The following is a 13,718-nucleotide window of genomic DNA, read 5'->3' on the forward strand; positions in this document are numbered from 1 at the left end:
TTCCTACCCGCTTAGCATAAAGTGGGTCTAGAAGCTAATTTGTAGGTCACACTGATTTGGTTGCCTTTGTAGGGCTGCTGAGGGGAGGGGGCTGTGGGCTGGGAGGCAGGTACCATATGCCACCTACCCCATGAGTTTCCCTTCCCTCTGAAAACAGTGACAGCGCCAGCACCCTGCTCCTCCTCCGTGAAATGCCCCGAGGTTCCTGGGTGCGTGTGGGCTGTGCTCAGCACGTTCCCTTCCTCCAGGCCTGCTGGAGTGCTCGGCCCGGCTGGATGTCCTGTGTCTTCCCGGTCGTGGCCTAGGCTCTAACCGAGGAGAAAAGCTGGAGCTGGCAGGCTGTGGGCTCCTCTATCTTCCCAAAGCCGTGCCATGCTCGTCTGAGGCCATGCTACCACCCATACGGGTGAGACCCATCAATGTCCTGGGTAGGTTTGTTCATTTTTTTTTTTTTGCCCTGGACCCCTAGATCTCACCCGGTCTGGGGCATCAGCAGCTCTTTGTGGAGGCTGGAGTCTCATGGACAAAGCACAGACAGGGACACACAGGAGTCCTGTGCTCGGTGCTGGTTTTTGTCACCCAGGTCAGTCCCAGCAGGGGGCTGCTGTCAGCCTGCGATGAGGGAGGCTGTAAATGGTCTCGTGCCAGCTCTCCCAGGGACTGGGACCGCAGGTAAGCTGCAAGCCCCCTGCCCTCCCCAGCTCCTTGGGCAGCCCCCAGGGCCCAGACCCATGAGCGAGGCTCCCAGAAAGCCGTGCCCAACCTCTCCCATGTCTGGCTCTGTCTGCAGAGACCGCTGCAGATTTATTGCATGACGGCATCGGGGCGGCACGGAGACAGCGCGGTCCCGCCGCCGGCCGGGCGAGAGGGGCCGGCTGCAGCCCCGCTGTCTGCGAGTGGCCGTAAACCACTCTGAAACCCCAAAACAAACGGCGGACCTGCACCCCGTGCCAAGCATCCCCTGCTGCCCTGCCCGGAGCCCCCTGTGAGTACCAGCGGCTGATGAGCGGCTCAGGGGGGACTGGAGGTTACGGGGTTAGCTCGGTTTGTGCTGAACGGCTGGTGTGAGGAAAGCTCATCCTTGGAAAAGGAAGGGAAATCCTGACGCTGTCAGCATCATCTGGTGCTCTGAACTGCACGTCGGTCCGGTTTGTTTCCAGGGGGCTTCTTCTCACATGTGGGTGCCTGTCCCCATGCAGACACAGCTCACCTACGGCTCTTAGATGGTCCTGCTATGCTGTGGCAGGGCTTGGAAACGGTGTCACTGAAGCCAGTGAGAGCTACATGAGTCCCAAAGGTGCTAATGATGATGTAAAAATAATAATAAAAAAATCTTGCCTTAGTGTTTTTCCCCTCCCAAAATTCCTTGCTAACCCAACAGTCCTTCCCTCCAGGAGCTTGCTTTCGCCATGGGTTTCTCCTCCCAGACGCCTTCGCAGGGAGCTGCTGCCCCACCTCGAGGGGGGACTGGTCCCCCATTGAGCCCATCAATCCTGCTCCTCTGCGCCTGGGTTCGTGGGTCTTCACCTCTGCACATCGCTCTCCTTAGCTTTGCTAATGACAGCACTTTTCTGGTGATAGATGTGCTTGTTTTCTTAGGGAGATGGCTCTTCCTTAAAGGCATACAGCCTTTGGTGGCACAGCTAACATGGAACCGCAGGAAGGGAGAGCTGGAGGGGACTTTAAAAGCTAATTTAATTTATCCCTTGCCCCAAGGCAGGATCAAGTATTCCTATGTAATTTCTGACAGATATTTGTCTGCCTTGTTCTTAAAAGCCTCCAGTGATGGAGATCCCACTGCGTCTCTGGGCTGTCTATTGCAGGGCTCTAATAGTCCTTATTATTAGAAAGTTTCTCTTACCATCCAGACAAAATCTCCCTTGCTGCAGCTTAAGCCCATTATTTCTTGTCCTTTCCGCAGCAGACATGAAGAACAGATTATTCGTTCCCTCTGCTGTTGCCCTTTCTGTGTTTGAAGACTTTCATTACGTCTTCCCTTGGTCTCCTCGCGGTCAGACCGAAGGCTCCCTGTACCAGCAGCCGATGCTGCAGGACGGGCTCGGCTCCGGCAGCGGGGACGGGCGAAGCAGCACCAGCTGGGATGAGCTTTTCATGGTGCTGGCCCCTGTTTGGGTGTCCCATGGGGGACCCGGGAGGCTTGGCGAGGCGGTGGTGCCTTCGTGCAGTACCAGCGGGGAGTGCTCGCTGCAGGGCTGCTGGTCGCGGGGCTGGGCTCTGCTGCCAAATGTGCCGGTGTCCTTGTGGGACCATGCCGGGTGCTCTTTGAGGTGGTTCTGGGCAGAGGACGACGGGGTGAGGAGAGCAGAGGACGACCGGGTGACTCTGCAGGTCACTGGCTGCCACCCCCCTCATCCCTCGCAGCCCCTGGGACCTGCCAGCCCAGGCGAGCCTTTCCTCAGCACTTGGCTAAGCCTGAGGTCAGCTTCTGAGAGCAGGAGAAAAATTTCCTGCTTTGTTCTCTGCCTGCTTTGCCCAGGATTTCTCCATTCCCAGCAGCTGTCCCCAGCCCACCCATCCGGCTTCCTCCTGGCCCATCTGAGCTCCTCTCCGCTCGCTTCGCCTGCCCCCTCTCTGCCCCTCGCATCTCTCCTGCTTGTGGCTGCCCGGAGACGCCCGGCTCCTGCCCTCGGTCCGGGTGCTGGTGCCTGGCTCTGCCCTTCGTTAGGCTGCCGCTCCCATTTGCATGTTTAATATTTAATCGCAAACCCGTCTGACAGATCTCTTCCCTTCCCGTCAGCAGTCGGTAGTGTAATGATTGTTTTGTTTCTGACTGTCAGCTTTGCAGGAGTGCAGTTTGCTGATAATTTGGGAGAAGAAATTTGGAGTTTTTCCACACCCACCCCTCTATTCTTCTAGGCCTCTTAAGTATATGTATAAAGTGTGTATTTTTCAGTCATGGTAATTATTGATATTTAAGGGGGTTGGCATCCCCGCCCCTTCTCCCTGCACCCCTGTGGTGATGAGCTTGGTTCACTGGGATTTGGGATCTTTATACCCCGCATTTCATGTGTTTTTTATCAAAGCATCAGGTGGAGGGCTGAGAACGTTTGGTTCTCTTGCAGCTTCCACCATTAATAGGAAAAAACTGCTTAAAGTGCCATGGTTTAGGGGGTGCCAAGCATCCTCGCCCCAGCAGAGAGGAGTGGCAGCCCCTGCAGACGCGCCGCACGGCTCCCTGGCTCCGAGTGCAGGTGGGGAAGGTCCCGCTTTCCATCCCTCTGACCGTAACAGCAGCTCCTACCAGCTCTTCTTTGGCTTGTGTGATCCACCACAGTTTTGTGGTCCAGCATTATGGTTCACCAAGATTTTCATTAGGGAAATCAATGAGCCATATCATCCTGGTGCTGTCTTGGTCATTGGAAAAACATAAATAACGCTGCGGCCCGTTGTGTCTCCAGGGCAACGGGAGCAGCCATCAAACAGGTCAGTTTCTGTGCAGAATATCCGAAATCGGCCATTCCAGTGGGTTCTGGGCTCCACAAACGCCCTCCCTCCAGCCCCCTGCAGCCTTCCTTGCCTGGTTGCTAGCACCAGCTCGGCGCAGGGGCTGGGGACGGCGCTGATCCAGGCTCCCCCGTGCCCTGTGAGCATGTTCATGGCTTCAGGCTTCGCCCGCTGAAGGTTTAGGGGGTCATTTCCACCGCGTTTGGCTGCCGTGTGTAGTGAATGTTTTTTTTTCCTACCATCGAGCCTGGCAATGCACCTGGTGTGCTCCTTGGCTGTAATGATTTCTGTGACCACCTCTGGACCTGGACTCACTTGCCAGCGGCTCTGCACCCAGCTGGGTTCGGTGGGGGACCATGAGCCATGGGTGAGGGTCCCAGCCCCGACCCCCTCCTGCCCGCAGGCACTGTCACGGGCCTCCTTGCCCGGCCCCGCTCCTCCCCTCCTGCCGGGCTTTCTTTTTTTCAGGATTCACACAAATTGCTTTTCTGTTGCAAAATTGCCAGCAATTCCACTCAGCGTGAACTCGGCAGCGAGGCATCTCGGGATTCCTCCCCTGCCTCCTCCCTCCGCTCCTGCCGGCTCCAGCTGCCCGCGCTCCCCCGGGAGCTGCTCCCGTCCCACTTCCCCCCGATCCCAGTGCTGGTGCAAGGGAAGGCACCTGCGTGTGGAGCACGGATGGCTCCAGCTCCTTCCCTTGGCTGAAGCCATCCATCACCCTGGGGTGCTGGGAGAGGGAGAGACCCCCGGGCACGCCGTCCCTGTAGGTGCAGGTGGGGCCCTTGCCCACCCATCCTGCCCCAAACCTGCCCACAGGTGGGCAAAGGGGTGCGCAGGGACAGGCCTTCCCTGCTGCTTCCTCCATGCCTGGGGTGAGCCCCCCTGTGCTGGTGTTGGTGGGCTCTGACTTCAGGCCCGTCCACCCCAGGAATGCGATTTGTTCACTGCATCTTTTGTGCCCAAGTGGCATGGAGCGGGCTGAGCGGTGAGATAGTTTTTAAGCAGGATGAATTCAGGGTGGGAGAATGTAAGCGTGTTTTCTCTTTATGCCCTTGCTTTTCCCCTGCTTGACTCTGAGCTCCCTGGGGAGAACGGGCCGGGTTCTGGTCTCCCAGGGTGTTCTCCACTGCATGAAGCTGGACAAAACCCTCGCAGCTGTGAGGTTCTGTTGGGTCCTGGCTTCTCCCCTCCCTGCCCTGAGCTGTGCACAGCACCAGGATGCCCTCGTGCCCCTCAGCCCTCGTTCCCTGCTGCTCCCAGGCAGACCCCGCTGCCGACCACCAGAGCACCCAGACCATGCGGAGCGGCCGTGCCTCAGGACGAGGCTATCCCGTTTTCCCATTTACCCTGCAAATCGGTGCCCATCTTCCCGCAGAATGCTAAAAAAGCCCCGCGGAGCACAACAGCTTGTGGTAGCCTCCCCGCCACCCACTTTCCCTCAGAGGCAGGCATATATGAATTGCCCAAAAATAGAGATGAAGAGTCCCGGAGGAAGCATATGGCAGATGGGACTAGATCCCTGGCTATCGGGTTTTCCGTCAGCGCTTTAGCTGCGTGATCATCTTGTCCTAGCTGCAGAGCATCGCGCTCCCCATGCCGAGGGGATCGGCCCTGGCTGTTGGGTTAATGCCTGGGAGGCATCCCACGACGCCTGCTTTGTAGGACTGAGGATTTAGCAATCTGGAAGGTAGATCAGGGAGGTTTCCCCAACATTTTAAAGCTGTGATGCCTTTTGAAGTCTCCTGAAAGCAGCGGCCACATGAGGAGCAGGTGAAATTAGCTGGAGGAAACCAGGAGAGAAGAAATGTGTTGCTGCACTGGAGCCTCCCCGGATTTCAAACAGCGCTTTGATAAATTCCTGTCCTGCGGTAAAGATCTAGCACAGCGTGTGCTGCAGCAGCCCGGGTGACTTCTCCTGCTGCTGATGGGCCCTGGGACGTGGGGTTTGGGGATGGCCCCCGTGGGGCAGGAGCACGGTGCTGTGGTGCCCCCATCTCCTCTTCCCATTTCTTTCTTCTCTTTTCCTTGCTCCTCTGCTGCTGAAGGCAGGGGGCTAAGGGGTGGGAACTGCCTTTGCTGGCTGCCTTCTGCCAGCCCCTGCTGCTGGAAGTCAAAGTAAAGTTTCCTCTGCAGGTCTGCCCCACGTGTCCGGCTGGTCAAGCACAGCCTGTGTGTGTCCTCCAGGCAACCCAGAGCCGCGTGCTGCAGCCGACTGCAGCCTCCTGACAGACCCCTCTTGGGGTCCCGGTCACTTCTGCAGCCCCTGTGCCGCACACAACAGTGATAAAATGCAAAGCTCTGGCACTGCCCTGGGCTTTCACTGAGGGACCTGGTGCCTGCTGATAGCACCTCGCAGCCCCAGGCAGCGAGCAGCGCAGAGGGAAGGCAGCACCTCCGGAACCACGGCAGCTGCTGCCTGCAGCCTCTCCCCGCGTTATCGGCCTCCTGCAAGCACCGGGGGGGGTTCAGCCTGGGCAGACCCGAGGAGGGGGCTCTGGTGCTGGACCTGCGCATGCAGCCGTGAGCAGGTAGGAGCAGCGTGAGCTGGCTGTGGCAGATGTTCTTGCCAGATACAGGAAAGCACAGGCTGCCTCCATCCTTGGCTCTGCTACTGCAGGAAACAAACTTTCACTTAAGCAGTGACTGCATCCAGGATTTAATTAGCTCCGGCTGGCAAGCCCAGCCCTGATAAGATCAGACTGAAGGGAGATGTGATTGGCATTTCTATCCTAAACAGCACCACGCTGGGAAGGCCTTTGTGGCTTAGATGTACGTAGGGAGCCAGCAGGGTCAGGAGCATGCGAGTGCCTGTCCTCCCGCCCCGCTGGCATTCCCACACTTATCTGGGGCGGTTTTTAAGCCTTTTTTTTTTTTTCTTTCTTTCTTTCTTTCTTTCTTTTTTCTTTCTTTCTTTTTTTTTTTTTTTTTTCCCAGCTCTGGCCCTTTGCAGCTGATGCTCCCCAGTGCTGAGCTGTGGCAGCAGGGAGGAGCGTGCCCTGCTCTCTGTGCAGCCTGCGCCTCCTGGGCTTGGGCCAAGCCCCAGCCTTGGTGCTGGTGCTGAGCTCGCCGCCCCCCTGCACTGTGCCTGGCTCCTGTTCTGCCTCCCCTGCCGTGGGGCTGAGCAGCACCTTCACAGCCCCTCAGGTACCTGCGGCCAGGCAGGCTCCGGGCTCTGCTCCGAGCCTGTTTGCCCATTCCCAGGGACTGCAGGGACTGCTCCTGTCCCTGCCGGGGTATGGATGTGGCCTTTCCAGCTGCTGGCCTGGGGACCAGCCCGGCTCTGATCTAAAGGCAGCCCCTGCTGCTGCATTTCCAGACAGCAAGGGAGGAAAAGGTGTGTTGGAGCTGCTTTCCTCAGGGCTCATCAGCTCCCTGCAAATCCCTCTTAGAGAAGCATTCCTGCATCCAGTTGGCTTTCCCTGCCCGTCCTCTTACAAATTGGAGGGAGTTCGTTTTGAGCTGAAGGAGGGAGACCAGGGCAAGGAAGCTGGGAAGAGTGGTGGGGAGGTATTTTTATGCTGTAAAACAAAGAGAGAATGTGCCATAGGCACAGGAAAATGCTGCCACCCTTGTAGGGAAGAGGAACGATACAGTCATCTAGCTTCAGCTTTTCAGGAAAATATCTTTTTTTTTTTTTTTTTCTTTTTTCTTTTTTCTTTTTTCTCCTGTCCTTGTGCATTTTTTGACTTTTCAAAAGTTTTCCTCATTTGTACTGGGATGAACCCAAGTTTTCTGGGAATCTTTGCCAAGAACCTTCTTTTGTATGGCAGGAGAGATAATCAACAGCGCTTGAATTGCCAAGTCCAGATCAGAGAGTCAGTGGGAAGCGAGCAGAAAGCCTCATGCGATGCTCCTGTTCCCTACCGATTGCCACGGAGCTCGTCAGCCCCAGCTGCTGCCGCTTGGCCCTCCTGGGGCACGCACTGGGTGCTGCTGGAGGTGGTGCAGGGTCCTCAGCCCCATCTGGGGACGTCTCTGGGGTCCTGGGCTCTGCAGTGGGGCACAGCTGAGCCGCTGGCCGTGGGGACCTCAGCTCCGCTCCTCCGTTTGGAGCAGTGCAGCTTGCTCATCCTGCATGCCACCGACGTTTCTCCTATCCCTTCTGACCCAGATTTCTGGTTCCTTCTGCAACAGAAATAGCCTTCAGCCTCGCTCCTTTTAGGCATTTCCACCCCCTGAGCTTTCCCCGCGTGGCTGCCCTGTGCTTGACGTGATTCGCGGGCTCTCCCCGCGTCCTCCCACCCGGGGCGACCCCTCCTCACCAGCCGGCTGCTGTGGTGGGAGCCCTGGGCAGCTGCACAAACCCCCCCCGAGCAGACAGACCTCTGCCTCGGGAGTGCGAGGGCCTGGAGAAGTCACCACCGTCCTTCCTCCACCTCGTGCCGTTCCTTCGGGGCGCTGGGAGGAGCAGCGAGGGTCTGAGCTCTGGCTGCATCTCTACTAATGGCTCAGGGCTGCCTCTGTGCTGTCTCCTGGTGGCTGTCTAGCCACCAGCTCAAGCACAGCCGCGCTAAATAATATTTAATCCCTGCCTCCGAGTCCTCTACCCTACTTTTCTCCTTTCTTTCTTGGTTGCTGCACACAACCCCGCTCTGCTGCTCTGAGCTGAGCTGTGGCATTTACCCATGAGCAAGGTGTTAGCCGTGACTCAGCCTGCTCCTTGCATTTTCCCATCCACCGTGTCTTAATCTTAACAGCCACCCTCCCCCCCCTTTTTTTTCCTTTGCTCACAATATGCCAGAACTCTGCTTTTTCCTGTCCCTCGAGAGCCCAGCTCTGGGGTGTCCTCAGCTTCTGCCCCCAGCAGCACAGTGCTCGACCTTGGCACTGCTTTGCCCCGCGCACGCCCATGCTGGGTGCTGCTCTGGAGGTGGCTCTTTTGGCCTGACGGTTTTGCTGCATTGCCCTTCCCTTTGTGCCTCTCTGCCGCCTTTCTTCCTCCTAGCACCAAAAAAAAAAAAAAAAATAAATAAATCAGCGGCTGCTTTTCAGTCTCGTGGCTTTTCATGACCTCTCCCTGCTCACCCCAGCGCATCTCCTTCCCTTTTTCCCTTTCAACTGTCAGCTTCTGCCTCTGATCACCCCGTGATAACTCATCTCTGTTGTCCGACTGCTGAACTTCCTTGGCATGCTCCTTGGCTTTCTCCTGAGCTGCCGGGGCTTTGGAGAGCCCCCAGCAGAGCGGGAGGGAGCGGAGGGTCCCCCACTGCTCCCAGATGCTGGTGACCAGGGAGGTGCTGGGGAACTGAAGTCACTTCCATGGGCCAAATGAACTTGTCCTTGTGCTGTCCCTGGCAGGCAAAGATGGCTCGTGGTGGCAGCGGAGCCCCCATCCGTCCTCCCCCAGGGCTGCTGGGGCTGGGGCTGGTGCAGGATTTCCTCCCTGTCCTTTGGAAATATCGGTCATCTCTGCAATCAGCACGGCTGCTGTCTCTAACCAGAAAATCCTCTTACAGCTGCAGGAAGAAATCAAGCCTGGCCGAGCATCTGGCTTCGCTGCCCTGTGCGGGATGGCTGCAGGAAGGGGCAGGCAAGGAGCAGCGGTGGGGCTCTGTCCCCATCTAACGGCCAGACCTTGGGGACAGCCCTTCCCCGGGCTCACGGAGCACTGCCGAGGAGGGCAGGGAGTTTGGGGAGGCTTTAGGGAGTAAAGGATCCACAGACGGCAGGGAAAGACGCAGGACCTGGGGTGAGGAGGGAGGAGACCTGGCCATCTCAGCCTCTTTTTCTTCCCTTTCCTTTGCTCTGCTGTCCTCTCCCCTCCTTCCTCCTCCTGCTCCCGTGACCATCCATTACGCACCAACAATTCTTTGTCCGCCCTGTGCCTGCGGAGGAAAACCTGGCTCCTGCCGGGTGGGACACGGAGCCCCTCCAGCACCCGGGCTCAGCTCCCCCCCAGCCGCCTCTCGAGCCCGGCACCCACCCGGGGCTGGGCTGGGGATGTGGAAATGGGGCCCGGCCCCAGCTCTCCTGGGGGGTCTTTGCCCGAGTTCCCTGCTGCAAAATTTGGGCAGCTCGAGGTCACCTCCCCTCCTCGCTCCGCAGGGGCTGCGCGGTCCGCAGTCCTTGGCGGTGGGTCTGGTGCGTGGTGCACGGCTCGGCCCAAACGTGCGCGGCGGTGGCGCGGTCACGGCTGTCCTCAGTTGCCATGGAGACTTTTTCCTCCTGCCGATGCCCAGAGGAAGGCAGCGCAGGGGCAGCGATGGGAGCTGCTGCCCCGGCCCCGTGCCAAGCCCCAGCCGCGGCGGTGCCGGGTGCAGTTTTTGGGGTTTTGTCTGCGCGACCCATGGGGGTGGCTGCGAATTGCGCCCGTGTGCTGCTGCGGGGGAGCCTCGAGCCCAGTGCGGCCATGTGGGGATGAGGATCTGGCTCAGGCCTTGCGTTCGGGTTCCTGTGCTGGGGCAGAAGAGGTTTTCCTTCCCTAAGGAACGTGCTGAGGGGCACGGAGCCCTGACCGAGGTGCCTCTTCTCTTCGGGGCTTTGCGCTCCTGCAGCCCGGCGCCTTCCCGCTGGGGTGTCGGCTGGTTGTCCCCTCCGTCCTCCCCATCTCCGCGCAGGATGGGGTGGCCGTCCCCTCCCTGCCCTTCGGTTTGCCCTGCCTGCGGTGGGCCGGGGGTGGCGGTGGCCCAGTCCTGCAGCCCACCGAGCACGCAGCAGCTTCGCAGAGCTGCTCCCAGCAGAAAGCAGGCACGGCCGGGCTCCGAGCGGGACCGCCGGCTCCAGATGGGAAGGGACGTGGAGGCAGCACAGCGTCCCTTTCCGAGACAACAAAATCTATTTGCTGGTGCTGGTTTTGCTCACACATCTGCCCGTGTGTGCATTACTTAGCTGTTATTAAGCCCTCACCAGTCACCGTGAAATTGGGCAGCTCCTCCCGTTGGCATTCCCGCGTGGAGCAGGCTGGGGAATTTCCTCAGCTCCTGCAGCGTTCCCCCCCTCGAGCTGTCTTTCTGCCTCCCCAGCTCACTCCTGAGCCCCGGCCTTTTCCCTTTGCTCCTGGAGGCAGAAAGGGGCTGGGCAGGGGCAGTAAAACGTTGCTTGAAGGGGGCCCGAGGACTTTTCGGGTGGATTTTCGGAAGAGGGTGGGAATAGGGGGCAGTGCAAAATGCACATCCCCAAGCCTGCGTGTGGCAGGACGAACATGGGGGGGCTGGTGCGTGACTGGGTGCATTATAAATGGAAACGTGTGGCTGCACGGCCAGCGTGGGTGGCAGGGCTGGGCACACGGGTGAATGTGAGCATGTGCAGAGGGGGGACAGATGTGTGTGGGATGGCTCCGTGTGAAGCTATGTTAAAAATATGAGCAAGGCAGACACTGGTGCTTCAGATGCTCAGACTTTGCTTCAAAATCTCCCAGGCGAGGCAACGAGGGAGCTGGGCTGGGGGCGGCAGCAGGGGCTCACGGTGCCCAGGTGATGCTCATCTCAGCGCTCCCACTTCCAGCCACTCGTTTCCTCCTCGGTGGTTTTAAAAATGGGGCACAGGCAATTTATTGGTTTGTTCTGGGGGGCACTGGGCTTGGCGTTGCCTTGTCTGAAGCTTCCTGTTAACTGGGGATGTGGCTCCCCAGCAAAGGGGGACTGGTAAGAAAATGATTTCAGCATCCACGCGGGTTGGGAGCTTGCTGCCGGGGGAGTTTTCTGTGACCAAGAGGAGGGATTTGGGATTTTGCAGGGCTAATGAGAACGCCTTGCTGGCATCAAGCTATTAAACTTCTGGGGCTCTGGGCCCCCAGGTGGGGGCTGACCCCGCTGGATGAGGGGGGCAGGCAGCAGGAGCCCCTGCTCCCCAAAACCACTCTGATGTGCAGGAGCCGGAGGCGTGAGCTGCCTTGGGCTGTGTGGCAGAGGAGGGAGGATGAGGATGATGTGCTTCAAGGGAAGGGCTAATTAAAGGCAAGGAGCACCCAAATCTCACCCGTGGGCCTCATTCCTGGCTCTGCAGAAGGGGATCGAGGTCTCTTTGCTTCTGGGCTGGGTGGGAGGAACATGAAAGCTGAGCCTCGGCTCTCAATTATTTATGATCTGTTTCTTTTTTTGTCTGACTTGTCCTAAAAAGTCCTTTGAAGCCCCCGCACGCCCTGGTCCCTTTCCAGCCCCAGCGTGGCTCCCAGTCCTCTCTCTGCCTTCTCCACTGCCGGGGCCTTTTTTCTGTGCCCTCTCCCCCCTTTCCCTGGGGGGCAGCTGGTGCAGAATGGCACCCCCAGTGCCAAGCTTTGGCCCTCCAGAACGTGCAGGTGGCTGCTCCTGGCGGCCAGGCTGCCACAAGGGCAGGGCGAGGGTTTAGGAGCATCTCTGCTTCCCTCTCCTCTGGGAGGAGCCCGGCTGTGGTTCTCTGCAGAGGGTTGGTGCTGAGAGCATTTTGGGGTGTCTGGAGGGGGGGGAAGAGCCATCTGTGGCAGGATCCTGTCCCTGAAGCTCTCAGCCAAGTCGCAGATGTTGGTGACACACCGGCTCCTGCAGCCGTGCGGTTACGCGCCGTATCTGCTCTCCTCTTTAAATTAAATTCCTGTCTCTTGTGGCTGCAGGACTTTCCCTCTCCCTCTGCAAAGCCTCAGAAAACGGAAATAAATAGACTTGTTCTCTTGCAGGCTTTCTTCCAAGAAGCCGGGGATGTGTTCGGGTCATTCCCGTGGTTTTGGGCGGGGATGGCTCCTGCCCCTGCCCGGTGCCGCCGGTGGCAGCGGGGGCTGCGTCCACCCTGTCCCGTCCTGCCCAGCCCCAGGGCTCGTGGCTGCGGTGCCCCCCTGGACTCACCCCTGCCCTGCACGTGCTTTAATGGGCTTCTGGAAAGAGATGGCCTCGTGGTATCTGGCGTGTGCAAGGTTATTGGAAGGAGACCAGCAAAGGTCCATAACCTCTCTGCTGATGAGGATGAAGTGCTTGTTTAATACATTTTAGCTTTCAAATATTTCTCCTTAATGTGTTTTTGAAATGACTGGAGCTCTGAAGGGAATATGTAACTTGTTAGAAAATAGATGTGCCGATTAGACCGCATTTCAGCTCATTTAGAGACATTTCACCACCTCACTTGGATCTGCTGTGATCAAAACTCCTGCCTCCCCGTGAGCTGCGAAGTGGGGAGCTGTCAGCGGTGTCGCCCCGTGGCGCGGTCCCGTGCTGGGACTGATGCTGCTCCGTGGGTGCTGGTGTGAGGCTTTGGTGGTGGTGTGGGGAAGCTTTCATCATTGCTGGGTCTGCGTCAGGTTTTCTTGTGTGTTCCCCCTTTGTGGTCAGGGTGGGTCATGCCAGGAGGGAGCAGTTTCCACCTTGCTGCTTGAATTTTCCCCTGATGCTCTGTAAAAAAATCTACCCCTGGGTTCCTGCCAGGCAGTGGCTTGGTGTCTGCCATGGGAATCCCTGGGGCCTGTGGGGAGAGCAGGATCTGTCCCACCATAAACCCACTACACCCACGCATGGCTTGGGAGGTGCCCGTGCACAGATGGCCCTGCGGAGCTGTGTGTTCCCTCCAACACAGGGAGGTTTGGGCTTTCCTGGTGGCATCTCTGAGAGCGGCAGATTGGGACTGGGTATCAGATGAGATATTTTAATGGTGAGGGAATGTCAGCTCCTCTAGTCTGACTGCCAGCGCGACACAAACCGGACAATTTCGCTTTGCGTTATAAACGTTTCACCTCTTATTACACCTCTGAGGCACTCCCGAATCTAACAGCAGTCCCAGGTCTCTCTCCATCCCATTTTTAATTCATCCTTTCTCTTCCCCCTTCCCTCCCTCTTTACTGTGCCCCCCGAGCATGCAGAGCTCCTGGTCTCCCCCTCTCCCAGCGCAGCAGGATGCAGTGGCAGGGGTGTAAGGAGGAATCGGAGGTGATGGGAGCATGGCCTCATTACCGAGCAGGGACAAATGGCACGCTGCAGCAGGACACAGCCCCCCTGGCCCACGCATGCCGGGGCGTCCTGCTGCCAGGAGCACGTCAGCCCCGTCAAGATGCACTTCGCTGGCTCTGGAAAAGGCTTTTGCCCCACGGACCTTCTCCTAATGGAGCCAGCGCTTCCACGCTCCCCCGTGCCGCTGGGCAGCGGCTCTCCTGCTAATGCAGCGCTGCAGGGAGTGCGGGGGCTGCCGGGGGGAGCTGGGGTCTCCTCGACCCTCCCTCCCCCTGGCTGGGGAGGTGCTGGTTAGTGTCACAGCCCCTGTCCCGTGAGGGGGGGGAAGCAGAGCAAGTCTGTGAGCTGTCCTTGCCCATCCGCAAAACACAGCGGCTGCTTGCTAATTCTTTCTCCTGCCCTTCT

General features: G+C 58.5%; 1 long non-coding RNA gene across 1 annotated transcript; it reads left to right on the forward strand.

The window, feature by feature from the left end:
- Positions 1–958, forward strand: LOC118178902. The gene is made up of 3 exons (XR_004756325.1): positions 1–209; positions 584–672; positions 791–958. It is a non-coding gene; the product is annotated as an uncharacterized LOC118178902 (long non-coding RNA).
- The last annotated feature ends 12,760 nt before the right edge of the window (positions 959–13,718 follow it).

The sequence above is a fragment of the Oxyura jamaicensis genome, chromosome 27 (assembly GCF_011077185.1).
Source record: "Oxyura jamaicensis isolate SHBP4307 breed ruddy duck chromosome 27, BPBGC_Ojam_1.0, whole genome shotgun sequence".
NCBI lineage: Eukaryota > Metazoa > Chordata > Aves > Anseriformes > Anatidae > Oxyura > Oxyura jamaicensis.